The sequence below is a fragment of the Anser anser genome (assembly GCF_964211835.1).
Source record: "Anser anser genome assembly, chromosome: 1".
Lineage (NCBI taxonomy): Eukaryota > Metazoa > Chordata > Aves > Anseriformes > Anatidae > Anser > Anser anser.
The window spans coordinates 53,544,046-53,564,396 of NC_139720.1; the positions used below are offsets into that span (position 1 = coordinate 53,544,046).

The 20,351-nt window shown below is 36.1% G+C and overlaps 1 long non-coding RNA gene across 1 annotated transcript; it reads left to right on the forward strand.

Annotated features, from left to right (window-relative positions):
• Positions 1-351: 351 nt before the first annotated feature.
• On the forward strand, positions 352-20,079 carry LOC310889220. Its single transcript, XR_014576466.1, has 5 exons — positions 352-475; positions 9,253-9,338; positions 11,910-12,111; positions 18,428-18,518; positions 19,481-20,079. It is a non-coding gene; the product is annotated as an uncharacterized lncRNA (long non-coding RNA).
• Positions 20,080-20,351: the final 272 nt, after the last annotated feature.

Genomic DNA, 20,351 nt, shown 5'->3' on the forward strand with positions numbered 1-20,351 from the left:
GTGTGAAATGTAGTTTGCAGTACCAATAAAGCAGCAACAAAGTCTAAGAAACAGAGATTCTTGTTCTCTGGTTGCATGTATTTTGTCAGATCAAAAGTCTGCAGTGAGTCCACAGAATCCGTAAATATAAAATACTACTCAATTCAATGTCATTTGAGTCTGCAATATTGCAGGTCTTCCTATTTAGATGGATTCTTGAGTCTGCGCCAAACATTATGGAGTGACTGCCTGTTTTTTTCTCTTTGTAATCCCTTGCCATGCAGGTACTTTTCACAGCTGCAAGTGCATTAGCTTCAGTACACTTTGGATTTATATCTTTGAACAGAAAGGAGAGGGAACTGCATGTAATTTCAGCTATTTAAAAGTTAGTTTTTCTGCCCAAATTGCCTATCCAGGTTCTTTCTATTGCAAGAAAGAGAAATGCACTATCATGTGATAGCCTTCTGACAGTTTAAGGAACACATCTTATGATCTGGTGAGTCTTAAGAATAGTTTGCCTAATTTTTTTTTAATTGCAGTAAATGCTCTTACCTTTAGAGATGTCATATACAATCACTTAAATAAATTCCACTAATGTGAGAGACATTTCTATTGCTAGACAAAGAAGATACTCTCACTCAAGAAGGAAAAAGGTAGGTAAAATTTATTTTGTTTTAAGCATAGAAGAGTTAGTTAATTGGTGTTTGACGAATTAAATTTCAGAGCTTGCTTGGTAAAAAATAAATAAATCTGTGCTCTGTGGAGTAAGGTGCTTTATATGGATGAAAGCTGCAGGAACACAGTGGCAAACATCATGAAGCAGTTCAGTCCTCTTGGGTAAGCCAGGTAAGCCTGTGCATGCAGCAACAACTGTGAAGACGTGCGTCCTGTCCTCCACAAAGAACAAGGAAGAACAGCACCACAGACAAAAGATTTTCAGACTACCCTGAATGCTAACAAAACTTATGTAGATATTCATGCTTTTAGTTATTTCTGATTTTAATTGCTTCCATACTCTAAAAGAACTGCAAGGATGATGCAAAATACACAATAGATAAAGAAGGAGTATATCTAACTACAAAGTGTAGTGGTTATCAATTACACTGACAGAAAAGAGGAAACAGAATAAAAGGAAGTCTGCATTAATTGAATATTACAAAGACACATTGATGGCTCCAGCTAATGGAGTTATTTGGGAAACTTTGGGTTCTACTCCCAAAAGTAATGTCTCATAATTAATTTATTGCATTGTATTCCATCTGCAACCCATTAAGAAAGAATGTTGTGATGTGGAAACTTGCACTGTTGGCTTGTGAGTGATGACTGCAATACTATTCCTAACCACAAAGGAATTTGTTTGGAAATTATATGAGCTAGAGCAAGGATAAATATAAAACGCAGTTGTACAAGCAACTCTAATACAAAAATAGAACGATAGAATGATGCCATTGAAAAGCTTTTCAGTTTGTTTCTTCCTCTGAACAAGACTTAACAGCTTTTGGGGGCAATCATGCATATTTTTTATGTCTGGATATGACTGTATGTTCTAAGCTAGACATCAAAAAGAGTTTCTATACATATTATATATTGACACTTATAGTTAGTGTGTTGCAGGTCATATGTTAAACAAAACAGTGAATCGGGAGGAAAGCATATTCATTCAAACACCAGCACCAAGTGCTTTCTAAGATTAAAGAAAAATGTATTTATAAAAATAATATTTTTATTCCCAGTGTTCTGGTACATTCTGCCAACTCTGAAAAAACAGAATTTCTTTAGTCAGTGGAATCAACAAATTTTCTTTAAACATCTCAGAGCCAGAATATTTAAAGAACTGTATGTGGTTCCTCACAACATTTTAAATCAAAATGTAGACAAATATATGGGTTAAGTGTTCAGAAAGTTCTTCAGACTCATAAATTTCATAAATTGAGGAAACACCTGAAGCACAGGCTTGTGGAAGACTATGAAGATGATTTTAAGATGATTGCAGAATAGAACTGCAAAAAGTTCATAATTCACTCTAGTGTGTCACTATGAACAGAAGTAGCTACCAAAGTATTGCCAGTGGGTAGTTAACAAAGAGTATATATGGATGCTGAGGAATTTATTCTTAATTTTCTTAAGCAGAGAAACTAACTAATTCAAAGTTGTCAAATAAAAGAGGGAATTGCTTGCTTTCTCCAGCAATTCATTTTTGACATCACTAATAGCAAACCACATGGAAATACATTATATGATTAAACATTCTTGTCTAAACATAGGGCATAGAATATTTTTTTCTGACTAAAAGTACGATGCCTTTTTGATATATTCCAATTACTTATGTCAGCTATCTAAGAACATGTTTTATTTAACACAATTTTATATTCCTCTACAGAACATAGGCCGTATCTTATGGTTGCAATGATGGCAGGCTCTTTCCTCTCAATGCCATGCTGAGGTAGGCAGCTGTGGCCCAGGCAGGTTTGGCTGTACTGTTCCTTTTGGAAGGCTGCTGGGATCTCCAATGCACCATGATCCATCCCTACCTTCCAGGAGCAGGCCAGGAGATGGACACTTACCAGGGTCCTGTTATCGGATGCTCATGACACTGTGGACCCCAGGGGCTGGCCCTAAGCAATTCACTCTGGGCTGCACTGCCGGCTCAGAGAGGTGGCAGGGGACACCGAATCACTCCTTACTCATCACAAACAAGTGAGGGTATTATGCACACCAGCAGCTGGTGACTTAGGGACTCGCGTCCTGCATGGTAACAGTGTGGCTGATGGAGGATGCTGGCTGCAATCACCAGGCCAGCAGCATCCTGACAAGCTGGACACCATGTGAACTGGGGGGACGAAGAGCAAGGACATGTGGAGCAATAGGAACGTAAGAGGGTTAAGGGTTACACCGCCGATACCTTGCAGTGTATTCCTGACGAGCTGCCCTCCCAGAAGCATCACAGTATGTCAGGAATGGCCAACATGTGCTCCTGTAGGAGGCTCAGACCTCTCCAGTGCACCCTGCAAAGCAGGGATGGCAACCACACCATCCCCTCACCTGATTCCTGTACAACTCCATAACCCTGTGTAACAAATAAGTCCAGCAGAACTTGTGAGTTGCTTCCCACCACTGTACCAAAATATTAGATATCCTGAGTGAGTTTAAAACCTATTAAGATACTATCAAAATAACTGATGGGTGTTTTCCTTAAATTTTAGATGTATTTCATTTTGTATAACCACTACCAATAACAATACTTAATTATTTTTTTCATCAGTAAATATATCCACATTTGAAAGATTCTTAAGGTTATGAAAAGTAACGCTTTGAAAGAAGAGTTTTATTGCAGAAGTATACATTTTTTTTCATGAGGGTAAGCTGGACATTAGAGACTATTCAATGTTAGTGCCATAATTTTAAAAATGACAGATTTATGGTGCAAGTCTAACATTTGCTGACTTCTGTGGGACAAAGACTTGACTCCATAATTTGAATGGATAAGTTCTACTTAGCCAGCAAAATCACATTTGCCAATAAAAAGCATCCCTGATATAAAACCATCTTAAATAAGCAGAAGATACCTGACTATTCATAAGTTATTATACCAAAACTAAAATTTTCAACAATTCTTGAGTGGGGAGCTTAAGTGTAATTTACTTCCAATACTACAACAGTATATATTTTTAAAAGGTACTTAATAATCTGCAAATGTTGATGGATGCCTAATAGCACTTTGAAAAGTTTCACCTCCTGCTGACTAAACGCCTCTAAGAGTTGATTCTGAACTGTGCGTGTTTTAAGAGAGGACTGCAATAGAGCTCCACATGCAATTTTTAAGTGACAGTACTGTATTAAAGATGTTTCATTCCTTCTGCCTTCCAAAAACCCCTCTTCAAAGCCAAAATATTATTAAGGAAAGTTAAAAATGAGGTTTTGCTTAGCTGTTTCAGTCAACTTAGTCAGCTGGTTTGGATTTAAAGTTTGGTTGAGAAAGATGATTTTAACCCCACAAACTTGTTCTGTGGTCCCTGAGGTAGCAGCATCCTGAAGCAGTCGTGACAGGTGGAAAGGGGCAGAAATGCCTTAAAAATGTTGCAGAAAATGGATCTTGTTGTTTTCAGGCCTTATTTATTTTGGCGCTTTCAAAAATGTCTCAAAAATGTCTCAATCTCTCTATATAGCCTGGGATATGAGAGTGTATCTATGTGTATATGGAAGAGAAAGATTCAAGGAGGCAGCAAGGATACTTTGAGCATAATTTCCTCTGGAGCAGAGGCAGTGTTGCTCTCTCAACCCACACTTTTGTTTTCTAAACTGCATACTGTGATTTCTTTTTCATTGCAGTGCTTAATTGCAGCATTGTTGTCTGCATTTTCTAATATCCACAGAAGTATGGGTTTTCAGTGTATGTGAAGGAATGCAAGACATTTTTTTCACTTAATCATTTTATCAATTATTCAGTATACCTAGTACAATTTTCATTTAAGCTTTAAAAGATGTGGGCTTTTATAACATTAGGTCTGAATGAGGTGTAAGCATTGCAAATCCTAGCATATATGCAATAATTTATCATTAGGGAAAGATAATCAATGCTTGTTTAACCTATTATCACTGCTGCTAAGTAAGTAATTCAACAAAAGTTGTTTTCTTGCTATTTAAGAGGAGAAATTTGGATTAAAACAATAGATTAAATGATTAAATCAATGATTAAAGCAATATACAAAAGAATTTTCATTTATGAAACTCTTATTCCTTCTTGCAGTCTCTTCTGTTTACACCTTCTGGAAATTAGGGTGATGTCTGCATTGGTTTTGTATTAGGAATTTCCAGGCTTACTAGTCATTGCCCTGTTAGTTCTGCCTGGTCATATTGGTCAGTTTGTGCAAGGACATAACAGAGTGCTGTGCATCACAGAGCTAAATCACCCTTAAAAGAGGGAAAAATAACATCCAGCCTGAGGGACTCCCAAAGACACAATTTCAGATGAACCACACGCTGGAAAGAAAATTAAAATTGAAGTATGAGGACATGTGAGGAATCTGGTTTGTCCTTACGTGTACAGTGAAGGGAACAGGGTAACGCTCTTTTCAGCTGCAGCTGGCACCACATCTCTGAAGGCAGGTGTAGGAATAGCAACATGTCAGGTTCCAATCATTATTACTTTATTTGATGTGCAAGGAAGTGGTGAGTGCTCAGAATGGAGGGGGGGGGAAAAAAAAAAAAAGCTTGGTCCTTTATGTAGGGAGTTAAGAATCTAAGGTCACCCCTGCATAGGGTCATTGTGCTTGTTTGTTCTTAAATAGAGTTAGTTTAAATCAATGCAATCCCCTGCTCTGACACTTTAAACAAGTTACACTGCTTAGTTCTGAGCACATAATTTTGCCCTTAAGCTGGATAGTCAAAATAAAGCAATGTGAAACTTTCCTAAATCCTTTTCATTTAGGTTGTATTGATTTTAAAAACTTCACATAAAGATGAATTATATGATTTTTGAAGTGATTTTAATTGTACAAATGCAATTTTGTGTGTAAGCTTTTGTAACTGTTGGCTCCTCTGTGGTAGTAAGTGAGGCTCATGCTAGTTTCAGTTCAAACTAAGCAGGACTGTGGCGCAGGTGTGGATGATGACCTGTTCTCACCTGTGCAGTTCAGCACTGCCCAGCCTGGCTCTACCCAGGCCTGCCAGCAATGCCTGGCACTGTTTTGGACATGTTTGGAGGGCAGCTCGGGCTACTGGGCAATGTGTAGGAAGCCAACCTGTTTAGGGTCAAAAAAAAAATTGTCTGCATTGATACAAACTGTGCCACACAACCAGCCCACAGAGCTGGAAACCTATGGCTTCTTTCACTTTCTAGTGGAGAAGCAGGAGGTACTGCCTCTTCCTTGCAGTCAGGCACTAATCCAGAGCAATTCCTGAGGTTTGGCTTTGTCTGTGTAGTAATTTTGGACCATTTAACTACTGGAAATATTTATTGCTTTTGTATATTTAATAATGTACTTGCATTAATAGATCCTTTATGTATTAGTATAACAGTTCAGATAAGGCAGTAAACAATGCCACGGTAGTTATTTTAATATAAGTGGAGTTGTGTCTGTGATGAAAGCAAGGAGGAATGTATTTCTTTGTGCATATCATTAGAGTTAAAGCAATACAAGATGCACTGTGTACACTACATTGAGGAACAATGAGGAGGCAGAGTGGTAAGGGTTGGAAGAAGTATAGAATGATATAAACACAATTGCTGCCGAATAGATGATGCTACCTCCTTCCTGCATCTTGTGCAGTAAATCGTAATCTACCTGAATGCATCTTTGTAACTGAAACCCCTACATTCTTTTATTCTATTTACTTTTCAGTACCAGGCATACCGTTTGTGTCATTTCCAGACTATGATCTGGAAATACTCATCCTTCACAATCCATCAGAAGCTCAAAGAATAAATTGTCAATAGACATTCTGCTTCCTCAGTAGCTTTACAGCATGACCAGTATTACTATCCTGTCAATAAAATTAATACGCAATTTTACTGAATTCAGACAAACATGAAGGCTTACCTTTAGGCATATTTTTGTCCAAATATGTATCTTACTGCATAAATTTCATGAAGCTTAAGACTTGTAGAAAATTTAGGAAGACATTTGCAGAAGAAAATGGCTTTGTATCTGTGTGGAAATTTTCTTGGGAAACAACTGTAGTCATAAAATTCTTATCCATATTTTATAGAATCTGAAAAAAAAAGCTTTCAATTGAAATATTAAATGTATTTTCCTGTTCATCTAATGTACTAGAATTCCAGGAATTATTCATGTAAGGAACAAATACAGTTTCTGTGAAAACAAAAAACCATATGAACTCAGGCTGTTGACAAGATACAAAATCCATTAGGAGGCTGTGAAGGACCAGCATAGAGAGCAGCTGACAATAAGCATAATGTGACAAAGAGGGCTTTTGATTTTCTGGTCATCATTGCACAAGTTAATTGTTTTCAGAGACAGTGTTCCCATCCCATGGCAGACACCTGTTGTTCCTTGGCTAACACAATGCACTATTTTAGGGTAGTCTCCCAGCAACCTCACTGTCAGTTTTATTGTGTAGTCCCACTCTGTAACTTCAAGCTATTATTAGACAATGGTGGGCATTTAGAAACTGCAGTTATTCATCTGAGTTTTCCTTTAAAGGGTACTACATGTGTGCTATGAAATTAAAAACCCATGATCTGCAACTTCACTTACATGGGTGCCATATACATATGCATTCATTGTGGCACTAGGGGACATGGTTTAGTGATGGGACTCAGTAGATCAGGTTGATGGCTGGACTTGATGGTCTTGAAGATCCTTTTCAGCCTTGATGATTCTAAGATTTAATACATTAACTATGCAAATAGGTGTATATAGTGTGTGCATGCCTATAAGCTTGGCATACCTGCAAACTCAGGAAGAAGTTATGTTGTAAATTTTATGTAGGATGCAAGCTTAGAAACATATATAGAAATGTACATTTATAATTCTTTGTACTAATGATGGTAAACTTAGGCTCCACAGATGTTGATTTAAAGGATTATTGTAAGCATTTTTTAATACAAAGTTTCTTATCACACCAATAGTATGTACATTAATATGTACTTCATAAATAAATGTGCAGTATATCTTCCAATGTGCATGGCATGTGTCTTCACCAGTAAATTAAAGCCATGTTTTTACCTGCATATAATTACAATCATCTTCTTAATGGATTTACTGCTTTGTTTTACACAAAGTCTAAACACAGAACTAGCAAATATAGAACATGTTAAATATGTCATTTCAAATACTCTAGAACAGGAAATTAGCTGACTAACATGTTGATATATAATACAACAAAAAGCTGTATAATTCTCTGTGACCAAACAGATTATTCCAGGCATGGAAAAAGACATTAAACGAATTATCTTGAACACATTTCATTTTACCTAAACATCTTCTAAAATAAATAAAATAGTCTAAATCAAAATAGGCACTTAAAGCAGTTCTGAAATGAACTTAATGTGTTACTGAAGATAGACAAAGGGATGGATTTTACACAGCAGCCTGTAATTTTATTAATGTAACGTAACAGACATTTTTCATTTAAGTGTAATAAGAAGACCATGAAATTGGACCATTTTGTAAAAGAATCATAAAATCTGTCTCTGGGGACCTATTATCTTCAACATACCAATAGGAGTCCCCTCAATCTTTAAATCTTTTACATGGGACAAGGCTGAGGTACTAAAAAGTAATTTTATCCATCAATTCCTTAGCATTTCCACTTCTTAGTGGCACTTCACAGTTCTTTAATTTCCTAACACCTCTACCATGAAGCTACACAGAGTCTATCTGGAAATTCTGAGGATACTAAAAAATCCCTGCAGTTCCTCTGCTGGTTTTGGCACTAAACAAAAATGATTTCTTAATGATTTAATGAGTCTTAATGATTTCTTTTGCTTGCAGAATTTCTTTTTCAGAATAACGTTTCCTTTATTTCACTAAACATGTTTATTAATCATAAAAAATAAGGCAAATGTTGCATGCCAAATTGTATAGCATGTGTACATATATATATATACATGCATATTCCATGTATAATATAAAGGTTGTGTATACCTGCTTAGATGAAAACAAGCAGCTATGTTGTTTTAGAAGTTAAATAAAGAAATATTAATGAGATTGTGTCACCAATGCAGCTCCATATTACTCTGTCAACAATGTCATTACTTACTGTAATGTTGTTGGGTTAATACAAAGAAAGAACTGGTTAATTATAATAAGGTTTTATCTGCTCATGACTTCTAGATAGAGGCATTACCCTTCCAGTAATATTCCCCTGACATACTAATAAGGTCCTGACTATTTCACCAGTGTTAATTAAAACTAAATCTTTACCTGAATTTTTTAATGACTATTGAATGTACATGTAAATTACTTTGGATCTTTAAACAGAGAGCTTTTATAATTTTCATCAGTATTCATTTCAGCTATGTTGGAATGGTCCCTTCAGCTTTTCCGGCAAGCGTGGTAAGGCAGTTCCGTCATGCATAGGACTCAGACTGCATTGAAATGAAATAACAGTTATCTCGGAAACTGCTAGTTACGGTTTTCATTTTTGTCACAGTTTCTGGGATTGCTTAATCATATAGCATTAAAATAAATGTCCATCACTGCTCTCATTTTTATTGTAACATCACTTTGTCAGGAGGAAGATTTCTTTTTTTTTTTTTTTAAATTTCTTCTCGCAACTTACGTAAAAAAAGTTTTATTTTGTGTGTAGAATTCATTGGATCCATGAATTGTGATCTAAAGAATGGCAACAAAGGTCACAGAATATGATGGCTGCTCCTGAAAAATGAATATAAGGTAAATCTACACGTGCATATGCATACTACTGATGAAGCTCCTGCTTTATGGTTTTAAGTTCAGTGGGCACAGGACTTATGTAAGAAATATACTTAGGTAAGAAGTAATACTTTTGAAGTTACTAGTGGTACAGTTTCCATATTTTTAGAACTTCTGTTCTGTAAGAAGGTAAGTTTTCTGTTCTTTAACATCAGTTAATCCATACTGTCACCAGAAGGCTATTTTTGTTACTGTTTCACTTTTACCCCATGAGACCATAGACAATTAAATTACTGAATTATGATTAGCTAATGATATGGAAGAACATATACTAAATGCTTTCTCCATTGAACTTTGTTATTGTGATGAAGCTTTCATGCTGTATGACAATGTGGCACACTGCAAAATGCAAACATTTCAAGAAAAAGCTTTTTTACCACAGCCTCAAATCAGCCACCAATGAATTGCTTAAGATGATATGAAAGTCATTGCATTTAATACATATAATATGTATATGTTTATTAAAAGAGAATTTCAAAACACACTGTAGGAGGTTCATGCTTCATCAAGCCCAAACTAATTCCAGTTAGTCTTCCAGTAATTTGAAAAATCGAAAACTTTTTGCCATGAAGCATAAGAACACCTCCAGAGGGCAATATATCTTACGTATCTTAGGATGAGATTAATTGTCCTTCAGAAGTACCTATTCCTCTCATTTACTATCTAAGAGTCTAGAAAAAAGCCTGGTAGTTTTATATATATATGTATGTATGTATGTATGTATGTATACACATACATATAATTAGGACCATACTTTCTGATGGTTAACATTAGGGAGGATTTATCCATTTTAGCATGTTATAGAGAAACTTAGGAGCCTATTCAGTTGGCTATTAAAGCCTATTAAAGTTGGATGGGAACAAATTCTATCCAATCTGCAATTCTGAAAGCTCTGAAATGAAGATATAGACAGTATTTATTTTGCATTTAATTCTTCATCTGAAATATTTATATCAGGGAATAGGACAGACACAAAATACTGTCAGGATTTGGTTTAAGTTATTGTGTAGCTCTTGCTTAGTTTCTATTGTCTATATCTGGAAGAAAATCAAAATAATTTGACTTTCTCTATGATACGTATTTTAAAAATTCTAATAAATTTGATACTGTTAGCTTTACCATTTTAAATTTAATGTTCTTTTAATCACAAGACAAAAATTAAGAGATCTTAGAGTTCACATGAGGAAGCTCAGAGATGGGGGCTTTTTTTCTCTGAGAACTTTCAAAATTTAGCTTTTTAGGCCGATTTGCTTGCAGGCTGCTAAATGAGCTGGTGGCTCAAATAGTGGGTAGCTCGCTAATATACATGTTGGCTAACATATATAGCAGACACACTAAATCAGGCCTAAAATATGTCTGATCAAATGTCTTTGCGCAGCGAGGACAGCATCTGTCATCCCAGGTTTGTGGTTTCCACCACAAACAAAAGCCAGGCTTAGCAGAGGTGGCACAGGCCCCAGCTCACAGCCCCTGCAGCCTGCAGTGAATCTCCATTGCAGAAGTCTTCATCGAAGCTGATGGAGGAAGTCTTAGGAGATAGGCATGTTCCAGCTTGTTCCCCCTGTTGAGACTATCAAAAATGCCACTGACGTGACTTGGGAAAACTCTTCATGAGTGATTTGTTAAAGACAGTCCTTACATCCCAGATTAAACTTCGTGAAAATTAGTGGCTCTTATGAAAACCCAAACTGATATCCTAAAATAAGATACCGAGAATCTCTTCATGAAAATGAAATACACTTTGTACCACATACTGTGCCTGAGCAACCTATGCTGGCAAAAAAGGGTCTCACTACTTTTCCTTCCAAACTGAAAACTTGTAGAGTAATAACCTATTCAGTCGTGACTTTTCTGGTCTTTATCTCAGTGTGCTTACTTGATTCTGTTAACTTAAATGTTAAAACACACATCATGTTACTGGTAGCTGTAAGGAAGGCTAATTGATCGATTAGTCACTCATTTAAATGAAAGTTGTGTTAATTCACCCCTCAGTTTGGAAAGTAGAAATCACAAACACGGTTTCAAGTAAATACAGTTTATAACAAGATAACTTTTGTCTATGCTTCCAAGTGCAGATTGGGAGTAGGGGAGCTGAGCTACTTCTTATTATTAATATGACCAACCATTAATGAAAAGTTACTAAGTAAAATCAAAAGTTGCTCCATGTTTACATAACCTCTGTTGATTTGGTTTGCAACTGCAAGCAAGCTTTGGATAGTTGCTCAGTATGCTTCATAGGGGTTAAACATCTGAACTTCTCGCATTAAAAGATCACAGAAGTGAATATATTACAGGAATATTCTTTGAGTCAATCTATGATATTTAAAAATATTTACTTAATATTTTAGAGCAATAATATGGAGCAATATTATACTCACACTTCAAAGGCATTTTTATTTTTGTTACCCAACCAGGAGTAATGCAGTTAAAAAGAGAAATGGAGCAAAGGAAATTTTGGTTAACATAAAACCAATAGTGATGTGAAATATTTATTAGTATCAAGAGTCCATGTTTTCTATATCTCTCTTTCAGAAATGGATAATTCAAACTGAAAAATTTGTAAATAGAGGAAAGACAAAATGCTTCAATGCCTGCTCTTGTTTTTAATAGAAAAATGAATTTCCAACTTAAGTAAAAACATCTCATCCTAAAATGTTCTCATCAGAAAACCTGGAATTGAACCAATTTGCTTTAGAAAATAACTTAAAAGAGAAGCTGGCTGAACTGAAGACAGGTAAGCAGAATGCAGATTCAGCTAGATGGGAAATGAAAGGCATGCTTATTCCTTTGTGCTGCTCTTTGTGTGACAGGTTGCTTGCACTTGGCAAAGCGTTTGTGCAAAGCAGACGCTGCAATACATTCAGAAGTACACAGCTGTGACATGAAACGTTAAATTTAGCATTCTCTATAAGATAACAAAAGATTGACCTTGACAAAAGCATAATCAGACATTTTAAAGCTCTCATCAGCACTTCAGTGCAATGAATTGATATTCCCTATGTTTTTTACAAGGATGTTTACATGTGTAAGGCAGAAGTGGTCTTAGCTATTGCAGTAAACCTATTCTCTACTCTCACGGAATCTGAATGATTGTCAAAATGCAAAAAAGATGCCAAATTCTATAGGGTAAAAATACTGTAGATAAGTGACAAACATTTAGCTTCATGTTGTTTATTTATAAAAACAACATTTTATTAATATTTTTATAATACTATAGAAATGTCTTGTGATACAGTTTTTGCAGTTAAAAATGCCTTTCAGGGCTGTAGCACTTTTAAATATACTATGATGTGAAATTCTTTCAAAAATGGGTCAAGCATGAATTGAAGGTTGGTTCAACCGAAGACAAAGGATGTTATCACACAGAAAATCAAAGATTCCTTGCATATTATGGTTGTTTCCATGTAGTAGTAGCTTTCGTTACCTTCCACAGATTTTTTTTTTTTTCTTAAATGTGTTCTGTATGGTTAAATGTAAGAATGTTCAACCATAACAGCCCTTTAATTACTAAAGCCATTAATTTAAACTCTAGAATGATTATATTCTTGCATGAATAGTACATCAACTTTTTAATTCATAGAAAGTGGGACTGTATGCATGTATATACATATATACATCCATATTTACATATAAACATATGTGTGTATATTCATATATATATATATATACATGAGCATAATCTAGGCATAATCTTGATACTTGCATCCATGTTTATTGCTATGTGGTATAATTCTCATTCCACTCCATTTTCTGTTTGCCCTTCCCCCCTGCAAATATCAAACCTTCTAGTCAGTGGTTTGAATGGTTAAGCTATGTGGGGACTTTTCTTGAGGATTACTCATTCTGTGAGTACCAACAAGTCCTAACAACTACATGAAAAGTACTTTAAATGTACAACATAATTTGAAAGCAAGAGTTGTGGTGTAACCCGAGTAGGCAGCTGAGCCCTGCACAGTCACTCTCTCCCTCACAGTAGAATGGGGTAGAGAATTGGAAAGGTAAAAGTGTGAGAACTCACGAGTTGAGATAAAGAGAGCTTACTAGGTAAAGCAAAAGCTGTGCATGCAAGCATAACAAAACAAGGAATTAATTTGCTACTTCCAATAAGCAGGCAGGTGTTCAGCCACTTCCAGGAAAGCAGGGATCATGATGCATAATAGTTAATTTGGAAGGGAAACACCATCACTACAAGTGTCCCCACCTACGCCCTCTGTCCCTCAGCATTTATTGGTAAGCACAATGCCATATGGTATGGTATATCCCTTTGGTTGGTTGTGGTCAGCTGTCCTGGCTGTGTCTCCTCCCAGCAATTTGTGCACCCTCAGCCTCCTCACAGGCAGGGCAGTGTGAGAAGCTGAAAAGTCCTTGGCACTGTGCAAGCACTTCTCTGTAACAACTGAAATATCAGTGCATTATCACCACTGTTTTTATCACAAATCCAAAACACAGCACCATACCAACTATTATAGCGAAAATGAACTCTATCCCAACCAAAACCAGAACAGATACAAAACTGTAAATATAGATATATGAAAGGAGTCTGGAGACAGGTGCACACAGGTACTTGTTGAAGAAGACAGTCATGTATTTCCTTCATTTAGCAAATTGATAGCATCTGTATGTGTACTAAGGATATATATCAGTATTTCAGTTTGATGATAATCAATATTTAGGACAACAGAAAGAGAACTTGCAACTTAAAATGATACATACTTCCTGATAACCGTAAACCAGGAAATACTGTTCTATACTTTCCCACAGATGTGTCTGATACTTAGTGTTGCTAATACTGTTATAAAGATCTTCACTGATACAGATGTCAAAACATAGTGTGGATTTTGTGAGTGAAATCTGTAGTGAAGAAAATAATATGTAAGGAATAAAGGTATTTGTTGGAAAATGTCCTTCCCCTTTACTGTGAAGATAAATTTTTGTAAAGGAAAATTATTTAGAGCTGAGGTCTAGCCTGAAAATTAGCTATGTGACATCTTGTTTACATTTCTTTTTGAAAACCGAGTAGTTTAAGCTCTGTGGTTTGTCAAATCAGGATACTTCCATTTTTGATGCCCCTGCTGATTGTACATGACAAATTCCCCATGTCCTGGGAGATGTAACTCTCACTAGACTCAACACAAGAAAGAGCAAGTATAGTAACGCAGCTGTGGGCACGAAAATATCCTGATATTAATGGAGTGGGAGGGATGAAGGTGCTGAGCTTGCTTCTTGCTTTTCCTTCCCTCCCCAGTTCCCTCTGGGCACCTAGCAGGAGGCTGGCATTTTGGTGGCTGGCAGGAGGAATTTCTATGGGGAGTCTTCTGCCCTTTCCACCCCAAACGTCCCTGCCACATTACAGCCTCATTTACACCTCCAGATCACTTCCACGGTTTTTCTCTGGTTCTGTTAATCTGGTAAATAAGGCCTGGGAATCAGAAAAACTGCAGTACTGCAATTACGAGTAGCATATGAGTCTCCTGCGGGAAAGACTAGCAAACGGGCTCATCTAATTTTTTTTGCTCCTTGTCTATAACTACTGTGCTCTAGAGGCTGCAGCAAAATGCACTTTGATTTTATAACCTCTGAGCTTCAGGAATTTGAATCCATATTTTTCCACTTCTGATGAAGCACCATAACCACGGAAGGAAGAGACAGGGAAAGGATGCTTCAGCCTCCCTGTGGAAAGTCGTAAGTTGCAGGAAAGACCTTTGTTAAGCCAGAAGAAGGGGAAGAGACAGAGCTTGACTCCCTTGATCCAGGATGGTTGATTCATCCCAAAAGAGAGAGTTATGTGGGTTTGGTTCCCAGGACTACCCATGTATTTCACATCAACGAGCTGCTGGGTATGAACCTCAGGGAAGGGAGACAACGGTGAACTGTAGATATACCCAGTCCTGATGCCTTAAAGCTGATTGCAAAAAGCAGATGAGAAAATATATTAAAAATAAAGTTATAAGAGAAAAGATACCAGAAGTTAGTTCTGAGTTACAATGAGCAGAACTGAATGCTGAATTATAAAATCAAAACAAAACATTAAGTACTTTGATATGATTTTTATACACCTGAGCAATTGATATTTCATGTGTGATTTCACATAATCACAGAATGGTTTAGGTTGGAAGGGACCTCTACTAGGGCCACCTAGATTGCCCAGGACCATGTTCAGAGACTTTTGAATATCTCCAGGGAGGGACAGTCCACAATCTCTTTGGGCAGCCTGTTCCAGTGCTCCATCAGCTGCACAGGAAAGTGGTGCCTCCTGATGTTCAGGTGGAACCTCCTGTGTTCCAGTTTGTGCCCCTTGCCTCTTGTCCTGGCACTAGGCACCACCCTTCCTTGTCACTATTCTTTTACAAGTTATTAATTAATATATCTTTAGACAAAAAGATATATCCAAAGACAGAATTTGTATAAGAAAAAAATCATTATATCAACGTTTGATAAAGCATCCAGTTTCCATAAATCTTTTATCTAATGATAGCATATATCTTAAATCAATTATTTACGTCTTCTGTAAATAGTTATGACGTTGATTAAATGAATTTAAACAAACAAATAACAAAACACAACAATGGATTTTAGAAACACTTTCCCCATCACGGAGTTAATCCATCTCAGAGTAAGTAACAACTGTGTGTAAACTTATGAGATTTGGGGCTTTCTAATGCTACCTTTTGCATAATTACAGCATATTTGTCATATTTTTAACCTATTAATTATTAAGATGTACTTTAAATCTTAATTTAGTTTTAGCAAAGATTATTGCTCTGTGGAATACTATATAATGTTTTGTTTTTTCTTCAAAATGTTTTGAGTTATAGAATGTTCCTGGAGGAGCTGCAGACTCTAGTATAAACTTTAGGTCTACTGAGGAAAGGCTTGCTTTTATTGTACTATCCTTTCACAAACTACAGTGTAAAAAACTATCAACTTCAGTTTGTCTGCCAATACTCCTTTATTTTTTAGGAGCTCCGGGTAGCAATGCTGTAGGATGACATCCAAGCACAGGTGCCCGAGCAAATATGCAGTAATAAAATCTTTAGAGAGCACTCAGTGGTAAAAACAAGGACTTGCTTTTACATTACATTCTTATACAACCCATAGAATTATTGCTTTACGGACTTGCTTTTACATTACATTCTTATACAACCCATAGAATTATTGCTTTACGGACTTGCTTTTACATTACATTCTTATACAACCCATAGAATTATTGCTTTACGGTGGTATTATAATGGTTACCTAAATTGTTAACATGAATTTCAGCTGCTGAATATAATTATTACACATGGAATTCTGACTTAAAGAAGGTAATTAAAATTATGGAATAAAACATGCAAAAGTTATGAAATGTCAGATATATTTAGCAATGGGACAAAGAAATACCTATTTTAGCTTAGCTGAAGTAACTGGAATAAGCAGGCCAAATTTTATGCACACTAACACATGGCTGAAAGAGTAGCAGACAACTTTGAGGTAAACACAAATCAAGAATCTGTGGAAGAATGAAAGGTTAGCATAATGTCAAGGTGAAAACAAATGAGGATGTACCACAGAACCTGCATGTCCCCCGAATTCAAAAATTTCAGTCACTGAGTAGAATCATATGAGCTTATTTATTTATTTATTTATTTATTTATTTATTCCCAACCTTACTTTTTGAAGCAAATTAACAGAAATGGAATATTGTTTTTTAATGAACATTATGTCCTGGTAACTGGACCTGTCTGTATGTCTGCTCCATGACTTATTTAGAGGTAAGACGTAAAAGAAATGAAAAATTGCATGGTCCATTTATAGAATGGATCCAAAATATTCTGTTTTCTCTAAGACCGTAAAGTAGGAAAATCAGTGCATATGAATGCATGGAAGTAAACATAACCAGCATGGGATGGAAATTTAGTAAATTAGACATGTGGAGATCCAAATTAGTGATTTTTTTAATAAACTCCTTGGTCCTGAGCCACCCTAACCTATTTTTATTTATTTATTTATTTTGGTCTTTTTCACTTGAGCATATGAAAAAAGCTTCAGGGCATTGTATACGTTTTATTTAATGGAGGCATTACAAACCTATTTTGAATCTCACCATAGTAGCTTTTTGAAAAAAAACACGCTTTTATCTGAGGCTTGCCTTAATATTTCCACTGGTGGAGAAATAATCTTGGTGTTAATGAAATGCCTTACAACCCATGGAATTTTCCATTTTATCTCATTTCTATCAAGTTTATGCTTTTCTCAGCTATGTTGGAAAGTAAGATTTTTCCTTGTTCCGAATCCACCCATTTCATTTATTTGATTACCTTTTGCTTTTCCTTTTGTGTGTTTGGAGCAATGTCACGTAAGCCAGCTGTTCATCCTACAGTGGATTTTTTAGAGCGTGCATCTGTTTCCAATTTTACAGGCTTGACAGATGTCTGTGCCTCATATTAAGATTAAATTAGCTTCCTGAGACAGTCTATACCTCATACAACCATTTTTTTTGGTTTGTTTGTTTTTGCACACTCTGCTGTGCCACTCCAAGCCTGTCTTTTACTGAAGAGAAATGCAGTTTTCCAAATTCACGTTTGTTTTATATTTTCAGCTATACAGATATCTACCCGTTGGTTTCCACTGCCTTTAGTTTTAAACAGGAAAAAGCCTTCACAATGCAGCACATTTTTCAGATAGCACATTGGCTTCAATAAAGCTTTGCCCACACATTAACAAGATGTAGGTGCTGAACATTACTCCTGAGCCTGCTACTGATGTCTGACTTCATTTTGCTAGTCTCTTTTCACTGTGTCAGGTCATGATAATCAGTAATACACTCCGCATACCGTGGGATTATGGTAGGGAAGAGACCAAGCCAATTTTTTGCTTATTTGTGTGCACATTTTCATTTGAGCTATGCTTATTCTATTAAAGGGCACTAGTAGCGGTCTGAATTCCCTTCAGCAAGCCCAACTGCACTCTTTTGCAGACCTCTCTCTATCTTTTGCAAATCTCTCTATATTAAGCCAGACAGCTGAGAAATTTTTTAGAAGACCAACTTAATCCTGGCATTGTTTCCTTAGGGATGTGACGTGTCTACCCCATTACAGAGCTGAAGAAGCTGTTTTTGGAAATCATTAAGACACTTTATGGTACTCCCTCACCAAACTGAAGGTGAGGAAAAAAGACATCACTTTTTCAGGGCAATTTGTAGACACGGAAATTTAGTGGAAGGCCTAGAAAATGCCACTCTTCACTTACTGCATGTGGTTTCTGTTTCACAGAACTTGGTTTCTGAAATTTTTTTAGGCACTTAAGCATCTGAGTATTTCTTGAGCTTCAAATACTGATATATTCTTTAAAGATTTGCATAGCTACTTATAGACTGGCTTCCAATTCTGTGGAGAAGTAGGAAAAGTCTGCAATTTCCTTTTAGGACAGACTGAGCTAGTTATACATTTATCTCTACATTCAGAAGCTAGCTACATCTTTGTCCAGTTCATAAATTTAACAGAAATCACATAACAGGAAAAAAAAAATAGCTTTAAAATTAAATACTAAGATTGAAAAGAAACTTTTTTAACTCCCACTCTGTACTTCCATCCTGTGAATGTGATAACTGGGACTCATTCTGCTAGACAGCCTATTAGGTTGGGGATGCAGTGTAATTTTCCTTTCCAATCTCCTTTTAACAAATCCCATGTTAGGGGACATGACATAATTTAGAAAGTTGTTACAAAAGGAGCTGCAACACTATACGAGAGACCTGTTCAACACTGGATAACCTCTTAGTGCTGGTATGTAACAATTTCTGGGCTCTTGATTTAGGAAGGGATCGTGCCAACATCCAAACCAGCCAGGGGTTAAGAGCATAGCTGAAAAGTGACATAGATCTGCTCCAGCCTTGGAGTGAGTTGTGACGTGTCATTGCATGGGACAGCACCAGGCTCAGCACCACTGGCGTGTCTGTTAACCCACCTTTCCATGAGTGTCATTGAAAAGCAAATGACACAACTAGGAGCAACTGCCAATTCTCTCACCAATTCTTCTGTTTAGTGTCTTATGAATAATGTCTTTAATGAATATATGTAATTCCTGAACTTTTGATTAACTGTGGACAATTTATCTCTTGACAGAAATTTGCCCTCTGAGTATGGCTCCAAGCTTTATATGAAACACTGGTTGCAAGCAATTTGTTTTCCAGCTCAAAACTTTTCTAAGAAAGTTATATCTCTATCAGTGTAAATGATTTTATATATATCTATATATATAGTGTCTATATATATATAGTGTCTATACACTGGAGATATTCAGTTCCATGTAGTTTGTATCATATTATGAACTAGTGGAGGAAAAATTCTACAGGATTCCTCAGTAGCTGCAAGATTATAATACATCTGGCTCAGATATGATATGACAGATGTTCAGAATACACTTATTTGTTTGACATTTTAAGATGATTAAGAAGGATTTGCTTTAGATTCTAATACTTTAAATTAGCCGTGGAATTTACAGACTGACCTAATTTTCAATTTTGTAACAAAGAGATTCAAAGTGGAAATCTGTGTATTTTCAAAATATTAATGACATATGTTGGTGTTTCTTTTATTTATTCTACTGTTCTAGTATTACGTAAAATTTTAGACAAACAGATTATCTGTTCTCAGTGGGAATGAGGCAATGAAGTAGATATTTTACCTACGGCATGTGGTTGGCATTTTTATTTCTACTTTATTCTTTTTGTCAGTATACATAGATATTTTGTGTAGTTTTGAGACCCTTTCTCTGTATTTGAAACAATTACTTTGAATGTACTTGTAATCTTTTGAATTTAGAATCATTTTTTTGCAGAAGAAAACTGCAGATCATCTAGTCCAACCTTCTACTCAAGCAGCTTCAGGCAGATAAGGTTGCTCAGGATTTTGTCCAGCCAAGTTTGAATATGTCCAAGGGTTAAGTATGTGCAGCCTCCCTGAGCAACCTGTTCCAGTGCTTGACCACTCTTCT